The sequence below is a fragment of the Thalassophryne amazonica genome, chromosome 8 (assembly GCF_902500255.1).
Source record: "Thalassophryne amazonica chromosome 8, fThaAma1.1, whole genome shotgun sequence".
Classification (NCBI taxonomy): Eukaryota; Metazoa; Chordata; class Actinopteri; order Batrachoidiformes; family Batrachoididae; genus Thalassophryne; species Thalassophryne amazonica.
This window is the reverse complement of record NC_047110.1, coordinates 108,658,778-108,670,669: the sequence shown is the minus strand read 5'-3', so window position 1 is coordinate 108,670,669 and position 11,892 is coordinate 108,658,778. Positions and strand designations below refer to the sequence as shown.

Below are 11,892 nucleotides of genomic sequence, written 5' to 3'. Positions count from 1 at the left end.
TGAATCCATTGCAAGCAGACGATCATTCACCACCTTAGTGACAGCCGTCTCTGTGGAATGATATTTTCTAAAAGCAGACTACAGTGGCTCAAAAAGATTATTCTCAGTAAGGTGGCCCACGAGCTGCTGTGAAACCACCTTCTCAGTGTCACATGACCAATGGGGCAAAATGTGATTGGCTGAAGGCTGGATGATTGAGACAGGAATCACTTGCTTCTCCCAGCTTTTATATTTTTTGAGGTAGATTTTTTTTTTCTAGGTTGAATTCTTTTTTTTAGGTTGAACTTTTTGAGGTTGAATTTTTTTCAGGTTGAATTTTTTTTTTCAGGCTGATTTTTTTGAGGTTAAAAATTTTTTGGTTGAATTTTTTTTTTAGCTTGAAGTTTTTGAGGCTGAATATTTTGGTGCTAAAACAAATTCAACCTCAGAAATTCAACTTCAAACTGATTTTGATGTTAAAAAATTCAACTTTAAAAATTCAAACTCAAACTCTGATTGCACAGATTTACTTCCATAGCCACGCCCCTTTAGAAGATCAGTTTCACTGGTGTCCACCCCTGTGTTACGTCTGTCAAATTTCATGATTTCTTCATAATATGAACAATAATTTTGCTTCGAACCTGTACTAAAAATGTTTTCAAATCAGCGCAACACTTCGTGATAAAAAATTATTTGTAAACAAATAAATTCATTAATATAACATACAGTCCAAATTTACATATAAGTATCCGAGGATTACACACACACAAATAAAAGAAAGCCGTAATTAGCAGATCAGCAAATTCGCAGTTTCAAAATTGAGTGCACTTGAAGACAATATGAAAATAAATATAATCCAAAAATGACATATACGTGTATGTATTACAAAATGGCATGGATCAGGAAATAAATGATGAGTATCAGTTCGTATAAATTGCTGAAATAAATTAAAATCAATAAATCAAGCTTCGCTTGAGGTTACGTGCTGTTTTCAGCGTCGTGAAGCGAGCATCGAAGTGCGGTACTCGTGAATCAAAAACTCGATACTGTGTGTCGAGCTGTGTGTTTTGAGCGCTGCGTCACTTCACAAGCAGCAACAGCAGCAGCAGCAGTTAGCCACATTAGGGCCGATGCGTATTAACATGCAAAAGTTTAGAAACAAACGATTCTGCTCCTGAACGGAAGCAAGAACTACTGTGTGGGAAGTCCGAAACGGCTGTCGAAGATATGGACCGTTGCTGGCGCGCCTAACAGCCTGTTATTGGTGTTATTTGGAGCTTCAAATGTCGGAAAAGTCGCTCGGTGTTTTGTCGTCGTTGAACAAGATGGCAGCAGCAGCGGCGGCAGCAGGCAGTGCGCCTCCGAGCCTCGCTCTGAGCCCGGTTGTTGACGATCTGGATTATATGCTTCACTGGGTTTACTGAAGGTATGACAACACGTCTGATTAAAGTGTCAAAAGCGTAATTTTGGGGGGAGTCACGTCAGTCTCTCTTACTCTGTTGAGGTGGAAGCGAAGGTAGCTTGTTTGCTAACTGTTAAGCTTCAGTGTTTTTGACACAAAAAGCGCCAAAGCGCTGATATTTCATATGTAATAACATATACAGACAGTACAAGTTTTTTTTTTTTTAAAGTTTTTAAATAATTAGTACGTAACTTTGAAGGAACGTAGAAGCACAATTGAGGTTTTGGCATCAAACAGTTCAGTGAATAAGTTTAAAAGAGGGAAAAAAAAAGCAAAAATACCGAACAACAACACAGTTCGAATATTATGTTATAAAGGAAAAGCGCAGTGATGTCACACACGTAAATATCAGCTAACAAAAGTTTCAACAGGTGTGTTGGTTGTTGTTGCCCTTCCCCCCCAACACGCGCACGTACACGCATCCCTCCCATATATTGTGTGTGTGTTATTGCTCGGTAACAAGTTACTTTCACAGCTGTTATTACACCCCCCCGTGCACGTACTTGTGTGGCACGGTTCTCCATTTCAGGCTAGTGGGATATCAGGCTGCCTACTTTGGCAAGTGAGAGGATGGAGAAGGTGTCACAGCTGTCTGCCAAAGGCTGAGTGCAGCCAGAGCTCAGCCATATGGTGTTACATGTCTGCCTTTGTTACCAGTTTATCATCAGTTGCTTCAATAATCTGTCAGTGTTTGACAGGAATATTTCCCCCTGTGAGCTAAGAACAGAGGGGTTCATTCATGGTTTCCGCAGTCTCTACTTGTGAAAAAAAAAGCTTTTATGACCCCGATTATGCAGAAAGCAATCTGTGGTGAATGTGTAACTTCAAAGAAATTACTCTCTGAAGTATAAATTGCTATCTTTGATGTTACTTGTTTCCTATTTGTATATTTTGTACAGAATTTCTGAGTCTTCTGCAAGAAATTATTATTTCTTCCATGCAGTCATGACTTTTTCATGTATCGCCATACCCAATTTGTAATAATGTGTGTGTGTGTGTGTGTATATATATATATTATACAAACATTTCTCTATGTTGGACGACTTGCCATCCATTAATTGTTATGTTCTCCACCCCCCTCCCAAATTAAGCAAACAACAAAGAGTCAAGTAAATTAGATCAATTTATTTGTTGTGAACAGCATATGATTGATTCTGATGCAGTGAATGCTTCTCAACGTCAGTAGCGTGCTTGTCTACCTTCTTAGTGTTTTTGGCATCCATGGAGTTCAGTATTTCCACCAGTTCCTCCTCTGTGAACTCAGCAAACCTCGCTGGCAGATGATTTTCTGCTGTTGTGTGACATGTTTTGTTGCCATTTTTTTTCAACCAATGTCTGTCAGCTAGTTCTTGACCTTCGTATGCCGCACTCTGATTGGCTAGCTGCTGGCAGTAAGCTCTAACACTATTGGTCAGTGGGATCCGATCCAATATAACTTTTGGTCCTAGCCTTTTTGGATCCAGCATAACTTTCTGGCACCAAGCATGCCAAAATACAGGTAAATGATGGACAGAAAGGCTAACCTGTGATTGGCTATTGCAATCTGAGTGGAGAACATATATGTGTGTGTGTGTATGTATATATATATATATATATATATATACACGAGGGCTGTCCGTAAATATAGGTCCTTTTTATTTTTTTCTAAAACTATATGGATTTCATTCTAATGTTTATCGTCAGACATGCTTGAACCCTCGTGCGCATGCGTGAGTTTTTCCACGCCTGTCGGTGACGTCATTCGCCTGTGAGCACTCCTTGTGGGAGGAGTCGTCCAGCCCCTCGTCGGAATTCCTTTGTCTGGGAAGTTGCCTGAAGACTGGCGCTTTGTTTGATCAAAATTTTTTCTAAACCTGTGAGACACATCGAAGTGGACATGGTTCGAAAAATTAAGCTGGTCTTCAGTGAAAATTTTTAACAGCTGATGAGAGATTTTGAGGTGATTCGTCGCTTTTAAGGACTTTTCACGGTGCGAGACGTCGCGCAGCGCTCTCAGGTGGCGTTCATCAGCCTGTTTCAAGCTTAAAACCTCCACCTTTCAGGCTTTATTGATCCAGGACGTCGTTGAGAGAACAGAGAAGTTTCAGAAGAAGTCGTTTCAGCATTTTATCCGGATATTCCACTGTTAAAGGAGATTTTTTAATGAAAGACGTGCAGGCGGATTGCAGCGTCGGCTCGCAGCCGCCGCGACACTCCGCCACAGGAAAAAACACCTCTGTTGGAAGCCTTGAGGACAAGTTGGAACATCTCCAGCTGATAAACAATTTCTCATATACTCACTCCACTGAAAGCCATCAAAAGCCACCTGGATTTACAAATGGTTATCAACACGGAGGTGGTTTTTCCTGTGCCGCCGCGCCGCGTCGGCTGCGTCCTGACGCGCGGACCCATCCGCACGTCTTTCATTAAAAAATCTCCTTAACAGTGGAATATCCGGATAAAAATGCTGAAACCGACTTCTTCTGAAACTTCTCTGTTCTCTCACGACGTCCTGGATCAATAGAGCCTGAAATGTGGAGGTTTTAAGCTTGAAACAGGCTGATGACGCTGCCTGAGAGCGCAGCGCGACGTCTCGCACCGTGAAAAGTCCTTAAAGCGACAGAATCACCTCAAAATCTCTCATCAGCTGTTAAAATTTTCACTGAAAACCAGCTTAATTTTTCGAACCATGTCCACTTCGATGTGTCTCACAGGTTTAGAAAAAATTTTGATCAAACAAAGCGCCAGTCTCTCAGCAACTTCTCAGACAAAGGAATTCCGACGAGGGGCTGGACGACTCCTCCCACAAGGAGTGCTCACAGGTGAATGACGTCACCGACAGGCATGGAAAAACTCACGCATGTGCACGAGGGTTCAAGCATGTCTGACGTAAAAACATATGAATGAAATCCATATAGTTTTTGAAAAAAATAAAAAGGACCTATACTTTACGGACAGCCCTCGTATATATATAATTGGAGTTGCAAGGCATTAGTTGAAAATTCAATTCAAAAATTCAGAATTCAAAAATTCAGTTTCTCTGATTGCAGCTTCTTAAATATGATTGCTATTCCATTTATGTCGGTAATTTTTTTTTTTTTTTTTTTCTGCTGTATGGCAGTAAACTGAATATCTATGGGTTTTGCTCTGTAAGAAGCATGAGAAGGCAGTATCTTGGACTCTGGCAGGCATTGACATTAAGCTTTTTAGTGTACTTGTCCATAGGACCCTGGCAGTTTACTTGTCCTATAGGAAAAGCTGGTTGTTTGGACAACCCGTGAGTGAAATTCAAATTAAATATTTATCACATATACTTTGCTTTAACTTGTCACTTAATAAAAAAACCTGTCATACTTCTTTTTTTTTGTAAGTACTCTAACTTTAATATTCCAACATAAGAATTGCAGCAGAAATAGAAAAATCATTACATTTCAACATTTTTGGGGACTGAGATTCAGATTAGATATTTATCACATCTACTTTGCTGTGACATATCACTTCATGAAAAAGTTAATACTGTCACTCTCCTGTGTGGGTGGTAAAATTTTGCAGTTTTATTTCAGAAGATGTGGCAACAGAAACAGTTCATCTGTGGTAATACAGGGAGGCACTTATTGCCTTAATCCAAAAAAAAAAAAAAAGTCACTAAAAGACACAAAACATAAATAATGTATGGCCTGTGGTCTTATAATTTTTCAAAATGTGGTGGTGATGGACATGTAATTATCCTGACATTTACTTTGTCTTCTATTTCTGTAGCTGCAGACTGTATGAAACCAACATATTTCATGTTTTGTGAGGTCAGCTTTATTTTTATTTTTAATTTTTTTTTGTTAATATATATCCCTTCCTACATTTGAGGCCTGCAGCATTTTCCAAGAAAAAAAGGTTGGGACAGGGCAGTTTATTGTTAATGGAATAATTAGTTTTTTTATCTTCATTTTACATACAGTGCCTACTTTTTTAATTTGTGTTTCTTTCTGTTCCATTTCTGAAATTAAGAACTGCTATAAGGAAAAGTGTTAACATTTTATTGTTTTTGAAACTTTTTAGAGAACAAACAACAAAACCAAACTCTTATAAAGAAAGGAAAAAATACACAAACTGTGCAGGAAAAAACTGAACAATACAGACTGATTGACTCGTGATTTTTGAAAATAAATAACGGTAACTTACTTTGAAATAATTGAAACTCAGAACTGCATCCTAATAATTTTGAAAAATAAAAATCAGCGGCTTGTATTTTTATTCTGACTATAGAGTTCATTTTCTCTTTTCTCCTCCTCAGTCACGTTTTGTGCTTGAACATTAAACAACTACATTAAGTAATCTAAAATAAATATCTTTGTAAAATAACAGCCTGTTAAATTTCAGAGTTCTCAGCTGCTTTATGTGATTTCTGCTTCTGAACATCACTGCAGAGTTTCTACAAATCAGGTTTTTTTAATCACACGTGTGTGATTTTTATTCTGTTCATTCATATATTCTCATTTTAAGGAATTTTGACCAATTTATTTCATCTCATAATCTCAGTATGACTGTCACTGACACGTGCACACGGTGTGAACAGGACGTACCGTCAGAACAGTCCAGAGAGAAATAAAGGCAGCGCTACAGTTTAGTTTGTGTTGCGTTTCACTCTGCGCTCAACGCGGCTTGCTGCCTAAAACCTTGTTTCCCTGCCCCGTCTGCTTCCGTGAATTTTTAATCCTGTATCGTCCCAATCACTTAATAAACAGCAAAGTTGACTCCCATTCTGTGGGATTCCCAAAAAAATGTCAGAAGTGCTGCACACCTGCATTCAGTGGTTGTCCACTCATTCCATCAGAGGCCCAAATCCACCAGAGACTGACGGATTAGGCAATTATTATTTCAGTATCAGTCCCATTACAATAACCGTACTCGATTTGTCACCGTGCGGCAACACTTTAACATGATTACTATTGACTTATCGTGCATATATGGACCGCGATGCTCCGTATGATCTCTATATTTTCTGTTGTGTGTAAATGTAGTTATTTACATAAGAATGGCAGCGACATGGTGAAAAGAACAACTATATGAAGCCAACAGCAGTTTTGAGCATGTCTGTACTAGAGATGCTCCGATCAGGTTTTATGCTGCCGATTTCGATACTGATCAGCCTTGAGTGCCAATCACTGATATCGCATGGATTGGCTGTACATTGTTCGATTCAGTTATAATGAGTGCTTACTGGGTTACCTGATCCGGAAAAAAAGGAACCATAAAATCAACTTCATTTAGACAATGACATGCTTTTACTTACATCATTGGGAAAACTCAAAAAACTTGCAGGCACAGTGTGGCAACTATTCAGTCAAAAGGACAACAGAAAAAACACTACATTTACCTGCTATCAGTAACACAATCTTTAACAGATTGAACTTAAAAATGCAGAAAGTCAACTAAATAGAAGGCAGTATATCTCACAACATTGCCATAAAAACAAATAAGGTCATAAGTATAAAGGGACATATTCCAAGTCAAATGCAGATTACATTCACATAAACTATTATAAGTTACTAGTGAAAAATGCCTGAGAGCAGGGCTTGCTGTTTTGTACATGAGCAAACTCTGTTGTGCATTGTCAAAAAAACAAGCGTTTACATTTCTTTCGTTAAGGTCCCAGTAGCACGTAGCGGGACTCCAAGTGAGAGAGCAGTCGATGGAACCCGGTGTCTTCCACCACTGAGAAAGACTGGTCATCTAACTCGATGAATTCAGTTTCTTTTTTTTTAGTTATTTGCTGAGCCTTCTGACTGTCATGCTCATACGGGCAAGTGTGCTCAGTGTGGGGTTGGAGACACTACACTGCACACAATGCCCCTACGACTGAGAAATATGCTATCGGTTTTTGTGATCGGCAATGAAAGGCATTGATCGACATACGCTGATCACATATTTTTTCAGCTGATAACGATTGGTGGCCGATGGATGACTAGTCTGTACATTTCAACAACCACTGAGATTTCTAAAGGAGAGCCTTGTGTATATACACATGACTTCACAACTCTGGTCAACAGAAGGTGTTTGCACATTTCTGCTTTTGTACACACATGGTTTTAGGTGTGATTCTACAGAGTTTTAGAAATGAGGCCACTGGTGTGTTATCTTGTTTAACCAGCTCTTAATCGGCTGCACACACCCAACTCAGCTAATCAGGTGATGGAAGAGCTGGAAGAATTTAAAACATTTCTCATTAGTTTTAAACCAAAAAAGACAGTTTTTATTTTTTTATAATTGATTCATAACTAATCACAGTGAAATGGTGAGAGTTTTTGGCACTGGGTGAACAGGTTTTTTTTTTTTTCAGAACCGTATTTATTTATCTGTCTCAGGACAGTGGCTAACAGTACTAGCTAGTGATGTGGAGTGCTTTCATATTTCTAGCCAGACACTCCTATCTGCCTGCCTGAGCCTGTACATGAAAGCTTTGGTAGTTTTCAAACAGGAGACGCTTGCTTGCGTGTTATCATGTGTGACGGAGCCTTAAAATTGGATTGACCCAAGTCTGAGTGCAGAATCACCTGTATACGAGGGCTGTCCATAAAGTATAGGACCTTTTTATTTTTTTCAAAAACTATATGGATTTCATTCATATGTTTTTACGTCAGACATGCTTGAACCCTCGTGCGCATGCGTGAGTTTTTCCACGCCTGTCGGTGACATCATTCGCCTGTGAGCACTCCTTGTGGGAGGAGTCGTCCAGCCCCTCGTCGGAATTCCTTTGTCCGAGAAGTTGCTGAGAGACTGGCGCTTTGTTTGATCAGAATTTTTTCTAAACCTGTGAGACACATCGAAATGGACACGGTTCGAAAAATTAAGCTGGTTTTCGGTGAAAATTTTAACGGCTGATGAGAGATTTTGAGGTGATACTGTCGCTTTAAGGACTTCCCACAGAGCGAGATGTCGTGCAGCACTCCCAGGCGCCGTCGTCAGCCTGTTTCAAGCTGACAACCTCCACATTTCAGGCTCTATTGATCCAGGACGTCGTGAGAGAACAGAGAAGTTTCAGAAGAAGTCGGTTTCAGCATTTTATCCGGATATTCCACTGTTAAAGGAGATTTTTTTTTTAGAGCCTGAAATGTGGAGGTTTTCAGCTTGAAACAGGCTGACGACGGCGCCTAGGAGTGGCTGCATGACGTCTCGCTTGTGGGAAGTCCTTAAAGCGACAGTATCACCTCAAAATCTCTCATCAGCCGTTACAATTTCACCGAAAACCAGCTTAATTTTTCGAACCGTGTCCACTTCGATGTGTCTCACAGGTTTTAGAAAAAATTTTGATCAAACAAAGCGCCAGTCTCTCAGCAACTTCTCAGACAAAGGAATTCCGACGAGGGGCTGGACGACTCCTCCCACAAGGAGTGCTCACAGGCGAATGACGTCACCGACAGGCGTGGAAAAACTCACGCATGCGCACGAGGGTTCAAGCATGTCTGACGTAAAAACATATCAATCAATCAACTTTTTTCTTATATAGTGCCAAATCACAACAAACAGTTGCCCCAAGGCGCTCCATATTGTAAGGCAAGGCCATACAATAATTATGAAAAACCCCAACGGTCAAAACGACCCCCTATGAGCAAGCACTTGGCAACAGTGGGAAGGAAAAACTCCCTTTTAACAGGAAGAAACCTCCAGCAGAACCAGGCTCAGGGAGGGGCAGTCTTCTGCTGAGACTGGTTGGGGCTGAGGGAAAAAACCAGGAAAAAGACATGCCGTGAAGGGGGGCAGAGATTGATCACTAATGATTAAATACAGAGTGATGCATACGGAGCAAAAAGAGAAAGAAACAGTGCATCATGGGAACCCCCCCACAATCTACGTCTAAAGCAGCATAACCAAGGGATGGTCCAGGGTCACCCGATCCAGCCCTAACTATAAGCCTTAGCGAAAAGGAAAGTTTAAGCCTAATCTTAAAAGTAGAGAGGGTATCTGTCTCCCTGATCTGAATTGGGAGCTGGTTCCACAGGAGAGGAGCCTGAAAGCTGAAGGCTCTGCCTCCCATTCTACTCTTACAAACCCTAGGAACTACAAGTAAGCCCGCAGTCTGAGAGCGAAGCGCTCTAATGGGGTAATATGGTACTACGAGGTCCCTAAGATAAGATGGGACCTGATTATTCAAAACCTTATAAGTAAGAAGAAGAATTTTAAATTCTATTCTAGAATTAACAGGAAGCCAATGAAGAGAGGGCCAACACGGGTGAGATATGCTCTCTCCTGCTAGTCCCCGTCAGTACTCTAGCTGCAGCATTCTGAACCAACTGAAGGCTTTTTAGGGAACTTTAGGACAACCTGATAATAATGAATTACAATAGTCCAGCCTAGAGGAAATAAATGCATGAATTAGTTTTTCAGCATCACTCTGAGACAAGACCTTTCTGATTTTAGAGATATTGCGTAAATGCAAAAAGGCAGTCCTACATATTTGTTTAATATGCGCTTTGAATGACATATCCTGATCAAAAATGACTCCAAGATTTCTCACAGTATTACTAGAGATCAGGGAAATGCCATCCAGAGTAACGATCTGGTTAGACACCATGCTTCTAAGATTTGTGGGGCCAAGTACAATAACTTCAGTTTTATCTGAGTTTAAAAGCAGGAAATTAGAGGTCATCCATGTCTTTATGTCTGTAAGACAATCCTGCAGTTTAGCTAATTGGTGTGTATCCTCTGGCTTCATGGATAGATAAAGCTGGGTATCATCTGCGTAACAATGAAATTTAAGCAATACCGTCTAATAATACTGCCTAAGGGAAGCATGTATAAAGTGAATAAAATTGGTCCTAGCACAGAACCTTGTGGAACTCCATAATTAACTTTAGTCTGTGAAGAAGATTCCCCATTTACATGAACAAACTGTAATCTATTAGACAAATATGATTCAAACCACCGCAGCGCAGTGCCTTTAATACCTATGACATGCTCTAATCTCTGTAATAAAATTTATGGTCAACAGTATCAAAAGCAGCACTGAGGTCCAACAGAACAAGCACAGAGATAAGTCCACTGTCCGAAGCCATAAGAAGATCATTTGTAACCTTCACTAATGCTGTTTCTGTACTATGATGAATTCTAAAACCTGACTGAAACTCTTCAAATAGACCATTCCTCTGCAGGTGATCAGTTAACTGTTTTTACAACTACCCTCTCAAGAATCTTTGAGAGAAAAGGAGGTTGGAAATTGGCCTATAATTAGCTAAGATAGCTGGGTCAAGTGATGGCTTTTTAAGTAATGGTTTAATTACTGCCACCTTAAAGGCCTGTGGTACATAACCAACTAACAAAGATAGATTGATCATATTTAAGATTGAAGCATTAAATAATGGTAGGACTTCCTTGAGCAGCCTGGCAGGAATGGGGTCTAATAAACATGCCGATGGTTTGGACGAAGCAACCAATGAAAATAACTCAGACAGAACAACCGGAGAGAAAGAGTCTAACCAAATACCGGCATCACTGAAAGCAGCCAAAGATAACGATACATCTTTGGGATGGTTATGAGTAATTTTTTCTCTAATAGTCAAAATTTTGTTAGCAAAGAAAGTCATGAAGTCATTACTAGTTAAAGTTAATGGAATACTCAGCTCAATAGAGCTCTGACTCTTTGTCAGCCTAGCTACAGTGCTGAAAAGAAACCTGGGGTTATTCTTATTTTCTTCAATTAGTGATGAGTAGAAAGATGTCCTAGCTTTACGGAGGGCTTTTTTATAGAGCAACAAACTCTTTTTCCAGGCTAAGTGAAGATCTTCTAAGTTAGTGAGACGCCATTTCCTCTCCAACTTACGGGTTATCTGCTTTAAGCTACGAGTTTGTGAGTTATACCACGGAGTCAGACACTTCTGATTTAAAGCTCTCTTTTTCAGAGGAGCTACAGCATCCAAAGTTGTCTTCAAAGAGGATGTAAAACTATTGACGAGATACTCTAACTCCCTTACAGAGTTTAGGTAGCTACTCTGCTCTGTGTTGGTATATGAACATTAGAGAACATAACGAAGGAATCATATCCTTAAACCTAGTTACAGCGCTTTCTGAAAGACTTCTAGTGTAATGAAACTTATTCCCCACTGCAGGGTAGTCCATCAGGGTAAATGTAAATGTTATTAAAAAATGATCAGACAGAAGGGAGTTTTCAGGGAATACTGTTAAATCTTCTATTTCCATACCATAAGTCAGAACAAGATCTAAGATATGATTAAAGTGGTGGGTGGACTCATTTACTTTTTGAGCAAAGCCGATAGAGTCTAATAATAGATTAAATGCAGTGTTGAGGCTGTCATTCTCAGCATCTGTGTCGATATTAAAATCGCCCACTATAATTATCTTATCTGAGCTAAGCACTAAGTCAGACAAAAGGTCTGAAAATTCACAGAGAAACTCACAGTAACGACCAGGTGGACGATAGATAATAACAAATAAAACTGGTTTTTGGGACTTCCAATTTGGAT

At 39.8% G+C, this 11,892-nt stretch overlaps 1 protein-coding gene across 1 annotated transcript in view; it reads left to right on the top strand.

Moving 5' to 3' along the window:
• The first annotated feature begins 1,065 nt into the window (after positions 1-1,065).
• Positions 1,066-11,892, top strand: part of LOC117516282 (homeodomain-interacting protein kinase 3-like) — an 86,495-nt gene continuing 75,668 nt past the window's right edge. Inside the window, 1 exon segment of the mRNA XM_034177218.1 lies at positions 1,066-1,405. The gene's annotated coding sequence lies outside the window, so the exon portion shown is untranslated.